A 19,862-nucleotide genomic window follows, 5' to 3' on the forward strand; every position below is an offset into this window, starting at 1 on the left:
CTCATCATTTCCTAAGGCAACCATGACAGGTTTTCTTTTCAATAATTTATTTTTCCTTTCTCTTCTCCATTCCCCTCTCTTCTCTGTTTGTGGTTTTATTGTGGCTGTTGAAAAGCTAAATCAAAAGTGAGTTTTACACTTCCTTCTGAAGGCAGTGAGATTTGTAGTCATTCTAGTCTTCTGTCATTAAGAGTTGTAACCCCTAGGCCCTTATCCTGATGGCACACCTTCTGACCACCTAATTGCCTCTGCTTTGTAAAGCTTCACTATTTTATGATGGGGGGAAGGCAGGAAGAAACACAAGCCAAAATAAGGAAAAACAGGTTGAAGAATATTTAGATATATTCAAGTCAGCAGGGCCTGATGAAATTATCCAGAGTACTTAAGGAACTAGCTGCAGCAATCTAGGAAACATTAGCAATAATCTTTGTGAACTCATGAAGGACAGGTGATGTCCCAGAGAATTGGAGACAAGCAAACATAGAATCTATTTTTAAATAAGGGAAAAAAGAGGACCTGGGAAATTATACCCCAGTCAGCCTAACTTCAACACCTAGAAAAATACTGGAACATGTTTAAACACTTTCTAAGCACCTAGAAGATAATAGGGTAATAAGTAATAGCTAGTATAGATTTGTCAAGAATAAATCATTCCAAACCAAACTAATTTCCTTGTTTGACATGATACCGGGATACCGGGAGGAAACACAGGCAGGAACGTCTGTGAGGGGAGGGCTCCTGCCTCATACTGAGAAAGAGGGGCGATCAGCAGGTTATCTCAAGTGCTGGTATACGAATGCACAAAGCCTTGGAAACAAGCAGGGAGAACTGGAGGTCCTGGTGATGTCAAGGAATTATGACGTGATTGGAATAACAGAGACTTGGTGGGATAACTCACACGACTGGAGTACTGTCATGGATGGTTATAAACTGTTCAGGAAGGACAGGCAGGGCAGAAAAGGTGGGGGAGTAGCACTGTATGTAAGGGAGCAGTATGACTGCTCAGAGCTCCGGTACGAAACTGCAGAAAAACCTGAGTGTCTCTGGATTAAGTTTAGAAGTGTGAGCAACAAGAGTGATGTAGTGGTGGGAGTCTGCTATAGACCACCGGACCAGGGGGATGAGGTGGATGAGGCTTTCTTCCAGCAACTCGCAGAAGCTACTAGATCGCACGCCCTGGTTCTCATGGGTGACTTTAATTTTCCTGATATCTGCTGGGAGAGCAATACAGCGGTGCATACACAATCCAGGAAGTTTTTGGAAAGCGTAGGGGACAATTTCCTGGTGCAAGTGCTAGACGAGCCAACTAGGGGGAGAGCTTTTCTTGACCTGCTGCTCAAAAAGAGGGAAGAATTAGTGGGGGAAGCAAAAGTGGATGGGAATCTGGGAGGCAGTGACCATGAGTTGGTTGAGTTCAGGATCCTGACACAGGGAAGAAAGGTAAGCAGCAGGATACGGACCCTGGACTTCAGGAAAGCAGACTTCGACTCCCTCAGGGAGCGGATGGGTAGGATCCCCTGGGGGACTAACATGAAGGGGGAAGGAGTCCAGGAGAGCTGGCTGTATTTCAAGGAATCCCTGTTGAGGTTACAGGGACAAACCGTCCCAATGAGTCGAAAGAATAGTAAATACGGCAGGCGACCAGCTTGGCTTAACGGTGAAATCCTAGTGGATCTTAAACATAAAAAAGAAGCTTACAAGAAGTGGAAGGTTGGACATATGACCAGGGAAGAGTATAAAAATATTGCTCGGGCATGTAGGAATGAAATCAGGAGGGCCAAATCGCACCTTGAGCTGCAGCTAGCAAGAGATGTCAAGAGTAACAAGAAGGGTTTCTTCAGGTATGTTGGCAACAAGAAGAAAGCCAAGGAAAGTGTGGGCCCCTTACTGAATGAGGGAGGCAACCTAGTGACAGAGGATGTGGAAAAAGCTAATGTGCTCAATGCTTTTTTTGCCTCTGTCTTCACGAACAAAGTCAGCTCCCAGACTGCTGTGCTGGGCATCACAACATGGGGAGTAGATGGCCAGCCCTCTGTGGAGAAAGAAGTGGTTAGGGACTATTTAGAAAAGCTGGACGTGCACAAGTCCATGGGGCCGGACGAGTTGCATCCGAGAGTGCTAAAGGAATTGGCGAATGTGATTGCAGAGCCATTGGCCATTATCTTTGAAAACTCGTGGCGAACGGGGGAAGTCCCAGATGACTGGAAAAAGGCTAATGTAGTGCCCATCTTTAAAAAAGGGAAGAAGGAGGATCCTGGGAACTACAGGCCAGTCAGCCTCACCTCAGTCCCCGGAAAAATCGTGGAGCTGGTCCTCAAGGAATCAATCCTGAAGCACTTACACGAGAGGAAAGTGATCAGGAACAGTCAGCATGGGTTCACCAAGGGTAGGTCATGCCTGACTAATCTAATCGCCTTCTATGATGAGATTACTGATTCTGTGGATGAAGGGAAAGCAGTGGATGTATTGTTTCTTGACTTTAGCAAAGCTTTTGACACGGTCTCCCACAGTATTCTTGTCAGCAAGTTAAAGAAGTATGGGCTGGATGAATGCACTATAAGGTGGGTAGAAAGTTGGCTAGATTGTCGGGCTCAACGGGTAGTGATCAATGGCTCCATGTCTAGTTGGCAGCCGGTGTCAAGTGGAGTGCCCCAGGGGTCGGTCCTGGGGCCGGTTTTGTTCAATATCTTCATAAATGATCTGGAGGAAGGTGTGGATTGCACTCTCAGCAAATTTGCAGATGATACTAAACTGGGAGGAGTGGTAGATACGCTGGAGGGCAGGGATAGGATACAGAGGGACCTAGACAAATTGGAGGATTGGGCCAAAAGTAACCTGATGAGGTTCAATAAGGATAAGTGCAGGGTCCTGCTCTTAGGACGGAAGAACCCATTGCACAGCTACAGACTAGGGACCGAATGGCTAGGCAGCAGTTCTGCGGAAAAGGACCTAGGGGTTACAGTGGATGAGAAGCTGGATATGAGTCAGCAGTGTGCCCTTGTTGCCAAGAAGGCCAATGGCATTTTGGGATGTATAAGTAGGGGCATAGCCAGCAGATCGAGGGACGTGATCGTTCCCCTCTATTCGACATTGGTGAGGCCTCATCTGGAGTACTGTGTCCAGTTTTGGGCCCCACACTACAAGAAGAACGTGGATAAATTGGAGAGAGTCCAGCGAAGGGCAACAAAAATGATTAGGGGTCTGGAACACATGACCTATGAGGAGAGGCTGAGGGAACTGGGATTGTTTAGTCTGCAGAAGAGAAGAATGAGGGGGGATTTGATAGCTGCTTTCAACTACCTGAGAGGTGGTTCCAGAGAGGATGGTTCTAGACTATTCTCAGTGGTAGAAGAGGACAGGACAAGGAGTAATGGTCTCAAGTTGCAGTGGGGGAGGTTTAGGTTGGATATTAGGAAAAACTTTTTCACTAGGAGGGTGGTGAAACACTGGAATGCGTTACCTAGGGAGGTGGTAGAATCTCCTTCCTTGGAAGTTTTTAAGGTCAGGCTTGACAAAGCCCTGGCTAGGATGATCTGATTGGGGATTGGTCCTGCTTTGAGCAGGGGGTTGGACTAGATGACCTCCTGAGGTCCCTTCCAACCCTGATATTCTATGATTCTATGATTCTATGATTACTGGCCTACTGGATAGAGGGATGCAGTAGAAATGATATAGCTAGATTTTAGTAAGACTTTTGTCACAGTTCCACATGACATTCTCACAAGCAATCTAGGGAAATGTGGTTTAGATGAAGTTACAATAAGGTGGGTGCATAACTGCTTTAAAGATTGTACTCAAAGATGGTTTGCTGTCAAACTGGGAGGATGTATCTAATGGGGTCCTGCAGAGGTCTGTCATGAGTCTGGTACTATTCAATATTTTCATTAATTATTTGGATAATGGAGTGAAGGGTATGCTTATAACATTTTCAGATGACACCAACTGGGGAGGGGTTACAAGTACTCTGGAGAACAGGATTAGAATTTAAAACAACTTCAACAAATCGGAGAATTGAAATCAACAAAATGAAATTCAATAAAGACAAGTACAAAATACTTCACTTAGGGTGGAAAAAATGAAACACATGATTATTGAATGGGGAGTAAATAGCTAGGTGCTACTGAAAAGGATCTGGGGTTTATAGTAGATCACAAACTGAAAATGAGTCAACAATGTGATGTTGTATCTAAAAAGGCTATGATCAATTTGGGGTGTATTAACAGGAATGTTGTATTTTCCTGCTCTACTGGGCACTGGTGAAGTCTCAGTTGAAGTGCCGTGTCCAGTTCTGGGCACCACACTTTAGGAAAGATGTGGACAAATTGGAGAGAGTCCAGAGGAGATTAACAAAAATTATAAAAAGTTTAGAAAACCTGACCTATGAAGAAATCTTAAAAAAAACTGGGCATGTTTAGTCTTGAGAAAAGAAGACTGAGGCGTGATCTGATAACAGTCTTCCAATAGGTTAAAGGCTGTTGTTCTCCAAATGCACTGAAAGTAGGACAAGAAGTAATGGGCTTAATCTGCAACAAGGGAGATTTCAGATGGATATTAGGAAAACCTTTCTAACTATAAGGGTAGTTAAACACCGGTATAGGCCTCCAAGGGACGTTGTGGGATCCCCGTCATTAGAGGTTTTGAGGAACAGGTTAGACAAACACCTGTCAGGGATTGTCTAAGTATACTTGTCCTGCCTCAGTGCAGGGGGTTGGACTAAAGATGACCTTTCGAGGTCCCTTTCAGCCCTATGTTTCTATGATTCTAAGAGAAAGCCCAGTCGCCTGTTCTCACAAGGAATGTAGCTGCCAGGGAATGTGGTCATCACAAATAGTGGTGACCAAACTTATTACACAGGAGGGCCAACTAATCCTAAACACAACCTTGTGTGGGCCAAACAGATTCTATGTGGAGTGGAGATATTTGCCGCCTTGTAAATCCTCAGGGAGTAGTCTTAGGCAGAGATGTCTATTATCCAGTCTGGTTTAGCAGTTCCTTTATAAAGGCTGTGTTGTGTGTTGTTGTTGTTTTGTTTTTTTTCTGCAAAAGTGGTTGCTGCTGAAGCACTGGGCTGGGGAAAATATAATTTGCATGAGAAAAAGGACAGCCCAGAATTGAAGTGTGATGTTTGCTTCAAATAGACTTTAAATTCTTAAACATTCTCTATAACAAAGCCCATTGTGTGTGTCTGTGAGAGAGAGACAGAGAGTCTTTTAAAAATACATTTTCTTTCCCTGTTTGCCTCTTGTTATTGAAGGAGCTTCTGGTGCTGCTCTGCTTATGCCTGGTGGTGGAGACAATGCTCATCAGAATAACACAAGACCTATATGCTTTAGAGACTCCTGAGAAGAGGGGAAGTACCTGACCCTCCCCAAAAGTTGTACAACTGCAGCCATGTCCTGCTCACCAGAGACGCCAGAAGGAGAGTTGGTGAGGGCTGCATGGTGCTGCTGAGGAAGAGGACTAGGGTGTGCTGCTGCTAGGAAAAGGAGGTAGCTCTTGGCCGTGGCTCCTTAGGTGGTTCTTAAGAAGCAGTCCTCAGCAGGCCCCCTCCATTCTTCCTCAGGAAACAGCAACCCACTGCTGCCAAAATAGAAGCCAGTGTTCCTTTAAAATCTGGCCTCAGCTGGATTTCACTGTTGATGAGCTAAATTTTTTGATTTAACTCACCATCCAGCGGTGTCAGCTAAACAGAATATTTGTCTGGAGTAATTGTAATATTGATATCTACATTTACACAATATGTATACACAACTTGCATTGACTTCAATGGGAGTTGTGTATGTTGAACAACTGCAAGACAGGACCTAGTCAGTAAGAAACTGTGTCATAATTACTTGTGGTTAATGGCTCTCAAACTGTACCAGTGACGCACTGCCAGTATAGTAATAAAATGTTTCACCTGAACCTATGCTAAAGTCTGTGTAACAATGCATGAGCTTTCAGAGAAGGGGAGTGAGAGACTGCAAAATCAGTTCTTTTACTATTTAAATGAAAGCACTTTCTCATAAATAGAACCAAAGAAGGTTTCAGAGTAGCAGCCGTGTTAGTCTGTATTTGCAAAAAGAAAAGGAGTACTTGTGGCACCTTAGAGACTAACCAATTTATTTGAGCATAAGCTTTCGTGAGCTACAGCTCACTTCATCGGATGCATTCAGTGGAAAATACAGTGAACCAAAGAAGGAAGCAATGGTAACTGAGCAAACAAACTTGCAGTGATATAAGTTCCATTTTACTGGAAATGGTTTTACTCTGTTCCCAAAGAATGCACTGAATGTATAGACAGTCCAGCAGTTTTCATCTGGTGGATTTTTTAGTGCGGAGAAGAAGGGCCCTTTCCCAGGGACATTTTTTGGAAAGTACTTGACACCTATTGCAATCTAGTTTATTCCAAATCCAAAATATTTGCTTTTTAGTAGTACTTTTTTGAGCCTAAGGCACAAGTCATCTCTGACAAGTTAGATTTAGCAGTCTCCAGAGAGGGGATGTCTACATCAGAGGCAGAGAAATCTTCCTAACCCTTCTTTTGATTGGTGCCAGAATTTTAACATGGACCCTCAGAAACCCCTGGAAGGCTCCCTCCAGCATATCGCTAATATCGTGGGCTGTTTCACCCATTCATAATTTTGCATTGCTTATCCTTCAGTGAAAAATCTTTGTTTCCAAGTTTTCAGTTTTAGATTATTTTTAAGTTGCTTTGCCAGTTATAGTGGAGGATGAGGATGTTGTAAGCATAGTTAATAGATCAATTATAAGGCACAAATAGATTGTGATTGCTTTACAAGAAAGAGAACATAACTATAAGCCAATTTATCTTCCTTAGAGAGGCAATGGATTAAAAATGGCTTGCAAATTGTTTCTCATGGAAACACCAAGTTTGCATTTAATATCAGACTTGCCTTTCTTAGTAAAAGTTCAGCAGAAGTTTGAGAAAGTTAATCCAAAGTCAGTTCTCAGGGGAGAAGACTAAATACACTGAGCAATAACTGAAGCTTCTAAGGTTTTTTTAACTTGAGTTAACATAATAATATTAGGTTAAGCTTAAAAAATAAAACAGTTTTCAGATATATTATACTTTTTAAAAACACTGGGGGAGTCTCTCTGTGCGTCTGAAAACTATGTTCCTTGAAACTTCAAACTAAAAATTGTAACTATATTTTTAGAACTGTATGGTAGTCAATATAGTTAGTTAAATGGGTTGCTTCTTCAGAAGAATGGTAAACATGAGGACCTTTTTATTTATTATTATTATTATTATTATTATTATTTTACATTTCTGTTGTCCCTAAATATCACAGCCTGCTTGGTTCCCATTTTGTTAGGCATGGCACAAACATATGTAAATTTGGCAGAATTTTATTTTTGTTTTTTATAAATTTTTGATGGATAATATCAAATTTTACTTTTCAACTTTTATTTTTTCTATTTAAATTTTTACAGTGGCAGGAAATTATGGAGGGCTCAGATGATTAGTGGGTCAGACAATTATTTAATGACAGTAGACTTAAAGTTAAAACTAGGGCTGTCAAGCAATTAAAAAAATTAATCGTGATTAATCGCGCTATTAATCGCTATGTTAAGCAATAATAGAATACCATTTATTTAAATATTTTTGAATGTTTTCTATATTTTAAAATATATTGATTTCAATTAGAACACAGAATACAAAGTGTACAGTGCTCACTTTATATTTATTTTTATTACAAATATTTGCACTGTAAAAAAGAAACAAAAGAAATAGTATTTTTCAATTCATCTCATACAAGTACTGTAGTGCAATCTCTTTGTCATGAAAATTGAACTTACAAATATAGAGTTATGTACAAAAGATAACTGCACTCAAAAATAAAACAATGTAAAACTTTAGAGCCTGCAAGTTCACTCAGTCCTACTTCTTGTTCAGCCAATCGCTCAGACAAACACATTTATTTACATTTGCAGGAGATAATGCTGCCCGCTTCTTGTTTACAATGTCACCTGAAAGTGAGAACAGGTGTTTGCATGGCACTTTTGTAGCCGGCGTCGCAAGATATTTACTTGCCAGATGCGCTAAAGATTCCTATGTCCCGTCATGCTTCACCCGCTATTCCAGAGGACGTGCGTCCATACTGATGATGGGTTCTGCTCAATAATGATCCAAAGCAGTGCGGACTGACCCACGTTCATTTTCGTCATCTGAGTCAGATGCCATCAAGAGTGTTGATTTTCTTTTTTGATGGTTTGGATTCTGTAGTTTGCACATTGGACTGTTGCTCTTTTAAGACTTGTGAAAACATACTCTACACCTCGTCCCTCTCAGATTTTGGAAGGCACTTCAGATTCTTAAACCTTGGTTTGAGTGCTGTAGCTATTTTTAGAAATCTTACATTGGTACCTTCTTTGCGTTTTGTCACCTCTGCAGTGAAAGTGTTCTTAAAACGAACATGTTCTGGGTCATCATCCGAGATTGCCATAACACGAAATATATGGCAGAATGCAGATAAAACAAAGCAGGAGACATACAATTCTCCCCCAAGCAGTTCAGTCACAAATTCCGTTAATGCATTATTTTTTTAATGAGCATCATCGGCATGGAAGCATGTCGTCTGGAATGCTGGCCAAAGCATGAAGGGGCATATGAATGTTTAGCATACCTGGCATGTAAATACCTAACAATGCCATGGTGCCATGTGAACACCTATTCTCCTTTTCAGGTGACATTGTAAATAAGAAGCGGGCACCATTATCTCCCATAAATGAAAACAAACTTGTTTGTCTTAGTGGTTGGCTGAACAAGAAGTAGGACTGAGTGGACTTGTAGGCTCTGAAGTTTTACATTTTGTTTTTGAGTGCAGTACTTGTAGGAGGTAAATTGAAAAATATTATTTCTTTTGTTTATCATTTTTACAGTGCAAATATTTGTAATAAAACATAATATAAAGTGAGCACTATACACTTTCTATCCTGTGTTGTATATTGAAATAAAATATTTGAAAATGTAGAAAAACGTGCAAAATATTTAATAAATTTAAATTGGTATTCTATTGTTTAACAATGCAATTACAACTGTGATTAATCGTGATTAATTTTTTTAATCACAATTAATTTTTTTGAGTTAATTGCGTGAGTTAACTGCGATTAATTGACAGCCCTGGTTAAAATTTTATAACCATTAACCATTAAAACACAAATTGTCAATATCACATGTCAAAATATACAAAGTAAATATCCTTGAATCAAATTCTAATAAGTTGCCAAGCAGCATTTTTCTTACTTTGCCTATCTGTAAATTTGATTATTGACAGAATTTTTTTTTGTTGATTTGGGTACAGTGAAATCAATGTTTACTGACATTTTTCAGTAAAAATCTAAATCTTCCATGACTACATATGTTATTTGACTGTACACCTAGAAGAAGGAAAAGGAACAATGGATACTGATCACATTGCATTAGATACTCTCCTTCACGTTTATCGCTTTGATAGGTTTATTATACATGAGAACTCTATTAAAATATGCATTAGACCAAAATATTTTTTTAAATGATTACTAATTTTTGGAGTTTTAAATATTTTTGGAGGAGGAGAGGAGCAATTTGAGATGCCTTAGTTGGACCTGATTTGCAAAGAGTTGGTGCTCAGCACTTTCTGAACATCATGTCCCATTTAAGGTGTCTTCATTTGGGTCCCCCAAAATCAGACACCCCAAATCACTAGTCACTTCTGAAAATCTTGGCCTTTAGCTATTATTTTTAATACGAAAATCTATCTATTGTGGCTAGAATTATTTAATGATTTTATGCTTCCTCTGTTCATAATTCTTATCTGCTCTTTATTATTTTCCAAAACTCTTAGTCTGATTTCCCCCCCAACTGCCTTTTTTACAATAGTTTGTAAAATTACTTTTTTAGAGCATCTTTGCATGTAACAAGAAACTTTTAGGGTAGATTTTAGATTCTTTAGGTAAAGAATTTTTCAAGTATTGCTAAAAATAAGCAGAAATTACAAATTAATATTAATCTAAATGGCAAATGATAAGCAACTGAACACATAAAAACGTTCTCTTGAGCAGTGTATATACTCATGTTTTAGATCTTGTACTATTATTATTGAACTGAAAAACAAATTCACACATTTGCACAGTAATATTAGGGTTTACTCAAAAACATAGACCTAAATATTATTCCATGATATCACTTTTAGCTATAGCTGTTAGGCTAGTTACTCTGAGGATGCATTTAAAAATTAGCCAAATAGAAATTAGCTTCGAAATATTAGGAAATTACTACCACTTTTCTGCTTGTGATAACATTTCTCATTATTAATTTAAACATTCATTGTCATGAAAAATGTTCAGCTCACTGGAAAGTCCATTCCAATCTGATATCATTGTTTCATGTAACCAAGTTAATTCTTGCATTTTTTTTAACTCCTTCCAGTGTTTCGTTTGCCAACCAACGTGCCTTCTCCATATAAGGAATCTATTTGCTTATCGACCTATTTCGTCTAGTACTACACCTTCAGAAGAGACATCTTTTCAGGGAGGCAACATACTCTAGTGAACAGGGCACAGGCCTGTGAGTCAGGAGACTTGGGTTCCATTTTTTTTTGCCAACTGGGCTTCTATAGGATTTTGGGCTAGTTAACAACTTCCTTGTGCTGCAGTTTCCACATCTGTTTAACAGGGAAAATGTTACCTTCCTATTCTTTCATATTGGTTTGTGATTTGCAGATGAAAACTGCTATACAGATACCAAATATTTATTATGCCCGTGAATGTCCTACATCCAGAATATATGCCCTTTTCCTTGATGCTTCTCTGATGTCATGCACTTTCATTTGCTTGTTATTCACTCTCTTCTGATTCCAGTATTCAGCCATTGCATGCGTGCCCTCGCTGCTTGTACTTTCTGGTTGATGTCCTTGCCTTTTCCCTGTGTGGTAGGTTGAGGAATAATCACATTGGTTGGTTACATTCTTCTCTACACATATACCAGCTGTTTCTTTATTTATAATAGTTAAGCTTTCCAGTGCAGGGGTGTGTGTGTGTGTGTGTAATTTCAAACTATATTGGGATGACAGAAGTCTGAAACTCAGTGGAGAAAAAGTCAGTCATCTGAAGTGCATAAATAAACACACACACAAATATAATATTAAAATGTTTGTGTGCTTCAAAACATCAGACCTGGTGTTATTGTCTGCAACTCAAATTCAGTTGTAACTGCCACTTACTCCAGGTATGAATTTGATCCATTAACTTCCGGATCAGACTCTGAATCTGTTCAGGATATATGGCATGTTTTGTGGGTTTTAATCTGCTTTGTTTTTTCAAGGATTTCTCCTCCATTAACAAAATAAGGTATAATTATTACAAATGAAGGGTCTGAACTTGTCACATTGAAGTTAATGACAAAACTCCTACTGACTTTAGGAGGATCAAAATCAAGCCATAACTCCTAACTTTTTCTACCACCAGACCTAGAAACAAAATGCAATAGCTGATTTTGTGATAGTGAATTGTGATATTCAGCTGAGAGTTTTGTGATTAGGGAAATCGTGAAGTTTTTGTGAATTTGTCAAGCATGATTGTTTGCTCCAAAAATAAGTATAGCATAACATGAATAAGGCCCTTCTCATGTACTCCAGTGAGGATAATTTCTCATCTCAAGCTGTTTATTTTGAAAGTAATTCTCCCAGACTTCTAATGTCATTAGTGTTCAAAGGAATTCTTTAACCGAGAAGAATCAAACTGGAAGCATGAGTTGGTCATGTGCAGCACACTGTTTCTGTACATGTACATTTATACATTCAACAATTTCTTTTTAGCTGCTTTAATGTAAGACCTAAAAATGAGTAAAAGGATCTGCAGTGCATCTTCATGTTAGCTGAATGAGCTTATCCAGAAGGTCATTTCCAGAAATAAAATTCTGTTTGTATCATTAGTGAGTCCCTCTGTATCACTGTGCTCACGACATGAAGATATCATGTTTTCTCAATTATATGAACATAAACCAAGATGAACTCCACCGAAGACAGAATTCCAAATTTTGCTTTCATTTAAACCCACATGACTTCACTAATCTCAATTGGGTTGCCTGGATGTAGGTGAAATGAGAACTGGGCTGAATGGACTAATCTTGACCTAAATTATATACATAGGTTTCCTTATTCAAAACAACTTTATCAAGTGGTTTACGCACATAATTTAACTGACTTTAAAGTTGTCTTCTGATAAGGCATAACCACGTGTTTTTTAAGCATCTTTATTTAAAAACAAAACAACAAAACAAACAAAAAACCAGGTAAAAAATCACCACTAGTTCATTTAAGAAATTTAAAAAGCAAATGTTAATTTTTGTGCAGCATTAAAAAAAGACTGCTTTTGTTGTGTAAGCATTAGAGCAGGTTAGGAATTTTTCAGTGAATTTTTTTTGTTGCAAAATGGAGATTTGTGAAAACTGAAATTGTTTGCAGGATAGGATCAGTTTGACTAATTTACTGAAAGTGTTGTTGATAGTGTCTTGTAGAACCTTATAAGTATAAGCTAGTAAATGATTTTAGTTCTTTTTCATTGCTCATTGAATTGATTTGAAAGAATCCCATTGATTTCAGTTAGCTTTTTGTCAGGCCCCTTGTCTGTTTCCCACTGATATAAACATGATAAATTGACAAAGGAGAGCTTTCTCTCTCTCTCTCTCACTAGGACAAGACATTTCTTAAGGGTAAAGTATAATAGGGTATAAAAACACCATAACCATTGTGTACTGCACTGTAATGTTGAATAGTATTTCAGGCTTTTCTAGTCTGATAAGTTCTTCAAAGTTTAATGGTGCATTAGAATTAACAAGCACTTAGTGTTAGTTTTAACAAGAGTCCCCATGTCCCTGAGCAGACTATGATGTAAGCAACCGTCGTGGGACCTATTTGAATCTCACACCAGTTATACACTATTGTAACTCCACTGACTTCAATGGAGCTACTCTTAATTTACACCAGTGTAAGTGAGATGGGAATCAGACCTTATATTTGAAGCTTCTTCATAGGAAAGTAGGACAACTGCATGATTGTTACCTACTCAGAAAATCCCCTGATAGGCACCTATAATGGATGAAAAAAGGGGAGCGAGACAACTCATGCAAGGAGAGAGGGTTGTGTATGTATACGATCCCCATCCTCTTACATGTTGTTTCCCTAAATTTTGCTAAGTGAAGCAACTGAATAAACATAGTTAGGATCTTAAGGATTTTATTTTTTGATTTTTATATATCTTTATCTATGCATGTATATTAATATCTGTGGAGACCACCACTCATCGTCTGGATGTCTTACCTAATTAAAATTAAATACAGAAGTAACAAAAAAAGAAGCTGGGCCAGATCCTCATTTAGTATAAATCATAGCGCTTCATTGTCAATGGAGCTATGCTGATTTAGGCCATCTGAGGATCTGGCCCTCTGTATGTTATCTGCGAGTGTTGCACCTAAAAGTATAGGTGGATTAGTGAAAACCATGACCAAATAGGTACACCTTGCACTAAGCCTTGAAGTTCCCCAGACTTGGGCTCTGGGCTTCCAGAGGGCAAAGTTTCCAGAGACTGAGAATGTCCAGTGGAGTATACCCCAAGAATGACTAGCAGAAGCAACACAGCAAGTTTTCTGTAAGGTTATCTCTCAGGGTCCAAGATCATTTAGGGTCTTTGGTAGATCAGAACCCACGGGAACCAAAAAGAGTGTTGAGAGTGGCAATGATTTTTTTTTTATGCCCATTAATGGCTTATGTCACAGACAAAGGCAAACTGCTGCATTCTGCACTAGCTCCAACAGAATGATTCCCATTGCATTATGGGTCTGATCCAAAGTTCTTTGAAGTATGTTTTGTTGTGCAGTTTGCTTGGAGTCTGTGACCATTCCTCAGAGATAGGGACTCTGACTAATCCTCACCTCTGTGACTGCAAAGCTAGCTGAATGCAACGCCCTTTACTTTGGGCTATCATAAAAGAAACTGAAAGCTTCAGTAGAATGGACCTTGGATCCTCTTTAATCATGGACCTTAGATCAGACCCTATGTGCCATTACTGTCAGTTGGGGATCCAGGAGCAACAATGGATCTGATAATATCACTACAAACTGCACTGGCAATAGTCTGGTAAATAACCCCAACAAAAAGCACCCTCATGCATATAGCCCACTCGTCCTGACGGTCAGCATCACTTCAGTATTGAGTCTAAATCATCTGACTTCCACTCAAAGCCCTGCCTCTTTTAGCCACTGGAGGAGGAAGGAGTCCATAGTGTCTGCGTTTGGGGGAAATGGAGAACCAGATCTGAGAGAGCCAGAGGTTCAGTCCACCAAACCGCTATACTATGGTAATGACTTGTGGTCTTTCCAAAAAAATTATATGTGGTGTAACCTGTGCTCCAGGTGATAGTAATTTTAACTTGGGTCCTTAAGTATTTGACAGTGTCCCTTTAATTAAATCATTTTATTCAACACTTACTAAAATATATTGTACTGCATTTAACTTCCAAAATGTGTAAGAGCCATACACTGCTATTTTTATTCAAAAAAGGCCCTTGGTAGGTTGGGTTTTCAATATATAATGCTGTTCAGCCAAGTTCATTAGCAAGTTGATTCCCCCCCCCGCCGCCACCACACACACACACACACACACACACACACACACTTGTCATGAATAGTTAGTGAATCTCTACAGCTGTCATGTTATTTCACTCTAAGGAAATGTGGTTTGCGGCAGCATATAATTTTTCCGGTAAACTTACTTTTCTCGTTCCTAACACACCCCTGGAAATGGTCATTGGAGACTGTTTGAATCTGTGCTGAGAAAGGTACCTAATTAGTGGAAAACAAGCTGTAGTAATTAATTTAGGCCAGATATAATAAAGTATTAATGAAATAGCCACACAGATTTATAATTGCATTCCTATTAAATTATTGACAATAAGCACAGAATTTGCTTCTGTCAGACTTTTTTTGTGAGTGGAAAAATGTAGTTTTAAAGTCTGAAGACATTTTCCTTACCAAAATACTACACTATATATGGAGATCTTAGAAAATTAGGTCCAGTCACACATGGTTCGGCATTAATATTTGAAAAAACAGCTCCCCTCCCAGTAAAGTAGATTCAAAGAATAACGAGTTAGTATTATTGAAGCATATACATATATAATATATAGTCTGTGAACTTGAGTGAAGTGAAAGTAATTAATTTAGTTTAGTCTTTTGATTAGATCAGTGCATTCAGCAATTACATAAGTAAAGAAGTCTCCATTCAAGCAGCAGCTAAGATCAAACTAATGAAGAATAAACATTAAACGGGCTCACTATCTGGGGAAATAGCTGCTCACCATATACACCTACACTTGGGAGACATATTTTTAATGTAGCTTCCCTGATCTCTGCAATGTGTAACCATGTAACTATATATATATATATAGTGATGGGGCAAGGCCAGATGGCTATAGGAAAGTAGTGAGAAACAGGTATGTTAGCCCCAGCCTAAACAAATCCCTGTTACCATGGTAACCAAATGGCAGTTGCTCCAGGTTAATCAAGACACCTGGGGCCAATTAAGATCCTTCCAGAAAGTGGTGGAGACAGCTCGGTTGATTGGGACACCTGAAGCCAATCAGGGGCTAACTGAAACTAGTTAAAAGCCTCCCACTTAGTGGGGCAGGTGGGTGTGTGGAGCTGTAGAAAGGAGCCATGCTGCTAGAGAAATACAGCAGTATAAACCTTATCCAGTACAAGGAAGGAGGCCCTGAGGTAAGGGTGATGTAGATATTGAGGAAGTGGGGGGGCTGCTGTGGGGAAGTGGCCCAGGGAATCATACTTTGTCCTGCTTTCAAAAAGTCAGCTACCATGAGCTGCTACTATCAGGGTCCCTGGGCTGGAGCCTGGAGTAGAGGATGGGCCTGGGCTCCCCCTCCCTGACTAATCACTGAGACTGGGAGACAACAGATCCTGTGTGAGGGAGGATAACTTCTCCTCCCCTCCCTTGCTGGCTTATGATGAAAATGGCTCACTAGGCTGTGACCCTTGTCTCTAGAGAGAGAAGGGCTATGTGGAGGGTCACAGTGAGGCTTGTGTAATCTGCCAGGAAGTGTGGGACCCACTGAGACAAGATTGGAGCTTTCACTTATATAGAGATATAAACACTACATCAGTAGTTCTGTAGTTTATTTAAAGAGGTTCCCAGTATGACTAATCAAAGTTAAATATAGGTGTGTTGTATTGTTTTTTGATTTGAACTTACAGCCAGAGTCTCACTGCAGAAGACTCTGCTGTCAAAAGCAGCTGCTGTGTTTTACTTGTGGTCCCAGTATAAATTGGTGACTAGGTTCAGGTGAAAAGCTGACCTGGGAGAATGTGATAGGCTGTTTCAGATTACCCCCTTTTCAAGGACAGCTAGTTCCTGCTATAGTTAGTTTCCCCTGACCCTCAGAACTGTGCTGGAGTGGAAAGAAAGGGTTTAGGGCTTTGGCTGACTTTTTTCAGCTTCCCAATTTCAAAGGATTATAGAAATGGGATATAGCAAAACCAGTTAGTTCATCTGATTGATCACATGGTGTCTGACAAAAGTGTTCCCTACAATATATTCTCCAATATTCAGCTGAGTTTAAATCACTAGTGATAGGGCTTCCACCATTTCTCAGTGGAAGCTACTCCACTCCAACAGATCACTCATTACTCAGTTTCTTTGTTCTTAGTTTATGCCTTCTTAGACTACTTCTTACAATTTCTTTTCTTGATATTCGCATACTAGACAATAAATCAATTACAGTCTGATCCTAACACAAGAATGTCATTCATCAGTATAAGCAAATGATTTCCCTATATACAGATGCCATGGTTGTGAGAATGGACTGAACTCAGTAACTCCACCAACAAAATAAGAGATGCTACTAATTCAGTTAAAGAATAACTTTGTTCTCTCATAAGTAGCAGGCACTTACCTTTGCTGGAGCTTGCCACTGGAGTCAGATATTGTCATGCACTCTAAACCAGTGTATGACAAGTGTCTCATCACTAACAAGAAATAGCTATCAGAAATTATTTTATCAATATGGCTGAGGATAAATACATTAGACAGTGAAGTGCTTTGAGATCACTAATAAAAAGTTCTGTAAAAGAGCTAGATCTATTATACTGATTTCATCTGCATGTCACTTAGTTTCTTGCCCTCACTAATTGTTATGCAAGAGTTTTTTATTCTGTACCAAGGTTATTTGTTGAATCGGTTGATGCTGTCATCTGCAAAACCTACAATGTTTATTTTGATATTTGTATGTAAGGAAGCATTTCCCTTTTATCTTGAACTTGTTTTTTCTGAATGTTCTGGAGACTAATAAAATCATTTTTAAAAGGGCTTCCATATGTCAGTGCACATTTAATTTGATGTATTTTGCTAGTGAAAGTTTGGAGTAGTTAATTTGTACCAAGGCTTCATATGAATCTGATTAATCTAGGTCATAGCACATTTCTGGTCAATATCAGGTATTATCTTGACACATTGCAGTGAGCCTTTGGATTGTTTGTGACTAACAAAGAAACTCAAAAGTCAGAGAAAATAATGGAATAGTTTTAACTAATGATCCTTATTGTAAACAAATATAACTAAGATTCCCTAAGCCCTGCCTTCACAATTATGCTGTCAGTTACTGATAATTTTACAAAATTTAAGTCTACCCAAAGGTGACTATTTTGGGAGTTTGCACAAAAACAATTCAGGCATTTTTCAATGAGGAGAACATAACACTTTTCTGTTACTTAAAAAGAAAATTCTTTCATTTGAACAATTGCTCTAGTGACAAAGGGGCTGGGGCTAGAAAATGGAAATTTGCCAGGGTAATAGTCCTCATTGTGAAGGGAGCAGTAGTGTCTTTGAGTTTTCCCCTGCAAATTGGATTTGATATGGCTGAGCTATGGGGGTTTGAAGATCTTGGCAAATTTGCAGTGTTTGAGGTTAGTATTTTAGCTTTTTATATATTTATTTCAAACCAACATTATGAAGCTGCACTGCATGTGCATTCCTTGTATGGCTAGCTTACCTGTGTCATGTACAAAACGTAAGTGCCTCAACCAGAAGGCATTGAAGTTTATGGGAATAATCTCATTGACTTCAACTGGCATTGAATTAGGGGCCAACTGTGAAGAAAAGGTCACGTTGAATTTGACAAAGGCATCATTCCGTGAGCAGTGAAGTACATTTTGAATAAAGCAAAATATCCTAGATGATGACTCATTGAATGCCCACCTTACCAGGTCTCTCTTCATCTGCCCTTGCCCCATTCAGCATACGCCTTGTGCAGGAGCTAACAAATAATTCAATGATATCTTACAATACTTTTTAAGATGTTTCTTGTATGATGGGGAAGTGAATGAGGCAAAGGCTTGGAAGGTGAAGTCATTGACTTTCGCTGCTCATCTGGAGCCCAGTCCAGCTAAACACATGCTTAATTTTAAGCAGTTGAATTCTCCTGACTACTCATGTCCTTAAAGTAAAGCATGTGCTTGAGTACTTTGGTGGAGTAGGATCCAGATATATAAAGAACTTTCATGGAATCTGTCTGATTTCTACAGAGAAGTAACATATAGTAGAAGAATTTGCACAAGTATATAATGTTCACTGTTAAACTGATTTTAATCTGTATTCTTCACTACTGACAACACCACCATGAGAGGCAATAAAATAACCCAACAGGAAATGGAGAAAAAAAATTGAAGTTGGCATACCTAAATGTAATTATGCATTTAGTTGTTGGGCCTTTTATAACAAATCTGAAAACTTGAACCCCAAATTCATTAATTAAATACTGCTTTTCCATCATGTCTAGTAACTTGAAACAGTCTTTTAAATATTGATACCAGGGTTATATGCAGACAACCCAGATAAGCATTTGGCAATCAAGTAGAGTTTTGATCAGTAAAATTCAATCTACAGTAAAATTCACTGTAGATTAGGTTCCATTATAAGCGAGAAATTGCCCCATGGCAGCAGATGGACTACTCAGTTACTTAACAGAGCCTGTAGCAATTAGAGATCATACTGAGGAACAGTCTCCTTTATCTGCCTAAAAACTGTTCAAGCTTTCAGAATCTATGGCTTGTCAATCTCACCGTTTTTGTGAGACAATGTGGGTGAGGTAATATCTTGTTTTTTGTGGTCTTTTCAAAAGTTCCCTGCCGTAGGCAATGCGGGGCCGGGGGGGAGCACCTTGCCTAGTAGGGCAAGTGGGACTTCAGGTAAAAGACACATTGACATTGAGAGAACAGATTCTGGTTTTGATATTTTTGTTCAAATCAATGCCTAAAAGGAATTGAAGGTACAGATAAGGATTGGTTTACAGTATGTGCTAAGTCTTTTGCCCAGAGTACATCTAGATAAAGTGAATCCCAAGCCTTATGCTGTAGTGTGTGGGTTTTTTCCTCTCATTAAACCAATTTCATGAATGGCTTTTCACACCTAATCTTTAGCTATCTGGGTATATGCACTCCCACTGTGTGTAATATGCACTGCATCATGTGTGCAGATGCACTTATTAGAGGTGGAATTCATGAAGCTACTTAGGCATCTAAACCCAGCTTTAGGCACCAAAATCCCCCACTGCAATCCACAAAACTCCAGACAAACCCTGCAGACCACTTAAACTCACTTTCAAAGTGAAAAGTCCCTTGGCACCTATGTTTTTGCCCCTGGGCATATGCACTGCTGCCTTACTCTAAATCAGAGGTGGGCAAACTACAGCCAGCAGGCCACATGTGGCCTGTGGGACTGTCCTGCCCAGCCCTTAAGTTCCTGGCTGGGGAGGCTAACCCCCAGCCCTTCCCCCACTGTCCACCCCCATCCCGCATAGCTAGCGCTCTGGGC

At 39.3% G+C, this 19,862-nt stretch overlaps 1 protein-coding gene across 2 annotated transcripts in view; it reads left to right on the top strand.

Moving 5' to 3' along the window:
• The window catches only part of MOCOS (molybdenum cofactor sulfurase), a 409,994-nt gene that overhangs the window by 19,280 nt on the left and 370,852 nt on the right, over positions 1-19,862 (top strand). Inside the window, exon 1 of one of the 2 annotated variants that reach the window (XM_043540409.1) lies at positions 15,529-15,757. The exons of the other annotated variant lie outside the window; for it this stretch is intronic. The gene's annotated coding sequence lies outside the window, so the exon portion shown is untranslated. Of the gene's footprint in view, positions 1-15,528; positions 15,758-19,862 lie in introns of those variants that run through there. 2 annotated transcript variants of the gene reach the window in all.

This window comes from Chelonia mydas, chromosome 2 (genome assembly GCF_015237465.2).
Source record: "Chelonia mydas isolate rCheMyd1 chromosome 2, rCheMyd1.pri.v2, whole genome shotgun sequence".
NCBI lineage: Eukaryota > Metazoa > Chordata > Testudines > Cheloniidae > Chelonia > Chelonia mydas.